Source organism: Glandiceps talaboti, chromosome 16, assembly GCF_964340395.1.
Source record: "Glandiceps talaboti chromosome 16, keGlaTala1.1, whole genome shotgun sequence".
Lineage (NCBI taxonomy): Eukaryota > Metazoa > Hemichordata > Enteropneusta > Spengelidae > Glandiceps > Glandiceps talaboti.
Genome location: NC_135564.1, coordinates 9,754,896 through 9,760,290, shown reverse-complemented (window position 1 = coordinate 9,760,290; position 5,395 = coordinate 9,754,896). Strand labels below are relative to the sequence as shown.

General features: G+C 37.0%; 1 non-coding gene across 1 annotated transcript; it reads right to left on the bottom strand.

Moving 5' to 3' along the window:
* Positions 1 to 2,732: 2,732 nt before the first annotated feature.
* Positions 2,733 to 2,806, bottom strand: Trnat-cgu (transfer RNA threonine (anticodon CGU)). The gene has a single exon. It is a non-coding gene; the product is annotated as a tRNA-Thr (tRNA).
* Positions 2,807 to 5,395: the final 2,589 nt, after the last annotated feature.

Sequence of the window (5,395 nt, the reverse complement as noted above, 5' to 3'; positions counted from 1 at the left end):
TATATATTCCACTGCATTCCAACAATGTTCATTGTGTTTAGGAACGAACATCTAAAGGCTTTGCCCTTACAGAAGGTATTCAGTTTATGATCTGGTTATCTTTGAAACATATTACTTCCACCCAAAATCAAACAATTTGTCGGTTAGAATACTCCTTCTTTGACATCGGTAGGGAAAGAAAACAGACACGCGTATTGTATGAAATGTTTTAAACACACACACACACACACACACACACACACACACACACACACACACACCGTCCACACACACACACACACATAAGTTATGGTCAGAGGCTTAAACGAGAGTCGGTCGAGTTATCGGAAACACAATTTTTTTTATTTGACCTTATACTGCATCATAGGACTTGTACAACTTTTTCTTCGTTTCCATGTAATGCATGACCAGGAGACAATTCTTAGATCTTCTGAGAAAGAAATTACATTAATTAGTTATCACATGAGAAACGTGGTCAATGTGGGTTTACATTCAAGTGTTTGCATGTACAAATTAAGATATTTTTATTTTGCCACTCAACAAATAGAGGTTGCCCAACCCATTGCCATACCGGTTCATGAAGACATGTATACCCTATTTATAAAACCTTATGAGAACAATTAGAATTCGAACCAGTTCCCTTTCCATCGAATCCTCCCCGGATATTGATTAGGTGCATGGCCGTGTTTTGGAGTTGACACCCTCGCTCAGGTATATGTAGTGACGACACTTTTTCTCCTCAGCCATCAACACCGCGAAAACACAAGAAGCCTTTGCATAATAAGCTTGAAGGTACTGGGCCCTAAATGACCGGCTCGAGGAGTCCTGGGACTTTATTTGGGTCATCAAAAGTCAAGTCCAATCAAATCAGAGCAACAGTTTCATCAGAAGAAGCCCAATGTCAACATTTTTAATAAGGGACTGGCCAGTTTCCCAGCCGGGAAGGGGGGGGGTGCATTCTAAAGTCGGGCCAACAAAAAGTCACTTGACCTCCTATCTGTAAAAACAAAAGCAGGTTGACCCCCTATCACTTAATTCTAGAACATGATGACCCCCCCCCCCCAAGACAGTGCTCTCTCTCTCTCTCTCTCTCTCTCTCTCTCTCTCTCTCTCTCTCTCTCTCTCTCTCTCTCTCTCTCTCTCTCTCTCTCTCTCTCTCTCTCTCTATACATATATACATACATATATATATACATATATACATACATATATACATATATGCATATACTTTATAAGATCCCGGGATAGTGTTACGGATGAGAGAATACAATTTTTCAATATTCGTTTAGTTTTGATGTTTTGCGAGGTCACCGTGAACTCTCAGCTGTCATGAATTAATACTTAGAACAAATGTTTGCATATCGCATATCATTCTGAGATGACAACATTAAGTTACTAAAAGATCGTTGATGTCAAATAATGACTTATTACAGACATTGTTTAGCTAGTTTTCATATTTGCCAATATCATTTGCATTGAACAATACTTCCGTTTTATTCATTTATCGTGCTGATTATTTTATCATCCAATCATTTGAGTATTGTATATTTTATGTTTATAAGAATTTAATTAAATAAAATCATGGATTCATTTTCTTGAGAAGTTGGCTAGCTGAAGGCAACAGCTAGGCCTAGACTAGGAGCTTCGATCTGCTCCGTGGCAACTTCTAAATGGTCCAGGTAAACCCTAAAAGTCCAAGTCGATCCCGTGTACAGAGTGGAGAGAGAGAGAGAGAGAGAGAGAGAAGAGAGAGAGAGAGAGAGAGAGAGAGAGAGAGAGAGAGAGAGAGAGAGAGAGAGAGAGAGAGAGAGAGAGAGAGAGAGAGAGAGAGAGAGAGAGAGAAGAGAGGGGGGGGGGTTACTTTAACAGTAGAGGTTACCCCCCCCCCCCCAATTTTGTGACAATAGCACTATCATAATTATAATTATTGACAACTCAGGGTAAATATATTCCGAAAGGAGTTTAATAGTATCTTGACAGTGAAAGGTCGGGGAAAAGCTTGAGAAGGGAATATGTACATATTTTATGGGGGGGGGGGGGTCCTAGGAGGTCTGTCCCTGGTCGAGAAGCCCGGGAGGTTTTTAACTCTGAAAAGTCAATTTTGAAACTATTCAGACATTTTCAGAAAATAATTTCCAAGCTTTACAAGACAGCACCAACATGTAAAACGCAACTACATAGGGATGAAATTTTTTTTGAAATATGGTTTGATATCATCTTGACAGTAAGAGGTAGGGGGAAGAGCTTGAGACTGGGTTGTATACACCTCATGGGGGGGGGGTACTACGAGATCCCCCCCCCCCCCCGAAGAAACTGACCGGTCATTAAAGCCTGATCCCCATCGCATCCCGAATTTTTTCGTGGCCACATTTTCTCCTCAGTCCCTCCCCACCCCACCTTTCCCTTTGTCCAGTGCGACTATGTGACACCATGGGGACTCCCCTGACACCTCATTGTTAAGGTCATTGGTCAAGGTCATGAGTCGTTTACTTTTATGCAAAATCTGAGACAACGTTCAGCACATACAATGATACATACAAATATTACAATAGACTACACTCTGTCCAGTTAACTTGAGTAAGTAAATCCTCCACTGCTCCAGTGACCTAGTATGAGAAGAAGTTGATGTTAAAGACGGGGAAGATCGGAAAATAACACACCATACTCGTCACCATGGATGCAGTCAGTAAATGTACGAAAATGTGTGGTAAAAGAAGACGAAATCGTCCCCATAGCCCAGATGGGGGTCGAACCCATGATCTTCGGTTTACGAGACCGACGCCTTATCCACTTGGCCACTGGGGCTTCGCCCAGGTCTGGGCAATTCTAACATTACGATGCCAATCTTCCTCAGGCGTGAACCATTACTGCATCTTCTCACATTCATGTTGTGTCGCATGATTGCTTTATTATTCGGCAATTAGCCACACCAAAGGAACTTGAATTTACTCCAGCATATATATACTATTCTACTGCTCTGCGGGGAGAGAGGCCATTTTACTATCCTCGACCAAAGAGTATTGTTTGCGAATTTACATTTCTGGAGGTTTTGTTTGTATACAGTATTTTTACTTTAGTAATACTAGTTTAACGTATAAATAGTTATTTTGACAATCACTGAATGAAAAGATATTCATAAAAATCTTTTACTTTCATAATTATATAATTAATTGCCAAACGAGGATACTTATGCCTCACTTTGAAATTTATGTTGAGTTCAAAGGTCAACTGATTTGGCGGTAAATTCGCAGTTGTCTACATTGTGGTTGATCATACCATGGAAGTACTTCCATGATCACACATACATTACATTGCTGTTTCTCGACTTTGCTCCTAAGTTACGATGATACATTTTTAAGGATGTCAATACACTGTATGTGAAATTTCCAGACACGATCTCCTGTACAGCTTAGGTAAGTTTCGCACCTTGCAACAACGATGTCATTGTCAACAAACATGAGAAATCATGATAAATGATCGAAGGAAAACGGACAGGGGCGATATGCGCGATGTCAGAATCGTTCTCCAACTAAGTTACTCCATTTGCAAGCATGACTACCATGAATTCAACGAGCTGTTCATGTATTGCAGTGGTGTCGATTATCTCACGGTTATGCAAATCTGACAACTTACAAGAGAACCCGACCAATCATAATAAGTCCAGTTACGTACGAGGCTAGAATCATTGAAATTCGCTATATTGTTACATTAAAGAGTGTATCTAATGTAAGATTATTTGTCATATGGCGATATCATACAGTTTTACAATGTTATTTGATCTGCATGTACTATACAGATAATCAGATATAGTTCTGCCAGTCTTGCTTGCAGATGGAGTAAGTTAAAGACTCCTTTCCTCTCCTTTGAAATTGAGCTTGTAGACTGAGTATGAAATTAAATCTGACATTGTCCATTTTCTACTCGATGTTGGAATTGAGTCCCAACTTATTCCACGCCAGTTATAGTAATATTCATATATATATATATATATATATATATATATATATATATATATATATATATATATATATATATATATATATATATATATATATATATATATATACATATATATATATATATATATATATATATATATATATATATATATATATATATATATATATATATATATATATATATATGTTGAGGGTAGAAAAAAATCAAGTAGGGTTTTTCGTCCCTACAAGCCTGTTTCGTGAATAAATCACTCGTCAGGAGATGCTGATGTACACGAAAAACCCTACTTGATTTTCTTCTACCCTCAACATATACTCCGCTCTGTGTGCAGATGTATCGAGCACTGTGCTACGGATAAATCTTACCACTGACTTCCACTTACATCAGCATCTGCTGACGATGATTTACTCACGAAACTGGCTTGTAGAGACGAAAAACCCTACTTGATTTTCTTCTACCCTCAACATATACTCCGCTCTGCATGCAGACGTATCGAGCACTGTGCTACGGATAAATCTTACCACTGACTTCCTATGTTTTCTTTGTGTGTGTGTGTGTGTGTGTGTGTGTGTGTGTGTTTCCCTGCTTGTTTGTTTGTTTGCTTGCTTGTTTGTGTGTGTGTGTGTGTGTGTGTGTTTTGCTTTCGTTTTGGTCTGTTATTTCAAGGTTTTTTTGGTTATTTTTATATCATATTACTGTATATGTTTTCCTTGGGCCTCGAACTCGACTAGTTTGAACAAACTATATTTGTGGTCCAGCCAGAAGTTCCAAGTTATTCTTTTATATATACTTTTTTTTCTCATTGGCGATGTGATTACTTGATTATTTCATTTTCCTCACTTAATATGTAAAAAATTTTTTCGACCTCTGGCAAATAAATAATATATACATGTATATATATATATATATATATATATATATATATATATATATATATATATATATATATATATATATATATATATATATATATATATATATATATATATATATATATATATATATACACACACACACACACACACACACACACACACACACTCACACACACACACACACACATACACACATATATATACATACATATATGTAAAAAATACAAAAAATATAATGCTGCTAGGACTGTAGTACAAAGAAATGCATATGGAACTTATAAATCAGCGTATAAATAGATGTAAAATCCGATGTTTCGAATAAATGTTCTTTTTCAAAGGAAAAATCGGCGAGATACAGAAATGTTAGGTTAAAACCTGAACACATGCATTGATGTCATCATCATATTACATTTATTACGCTTAGAATTAAACACTACACAACTGTATATGTCACATAACAAATAACTGCAATTTTTTTTTTGTTATAGGTATTCCTTCAGTCTGTAAAGCAAGGCTGTGATAGAGACTAGATAAATACATTCATATATCAAAGGATCAAA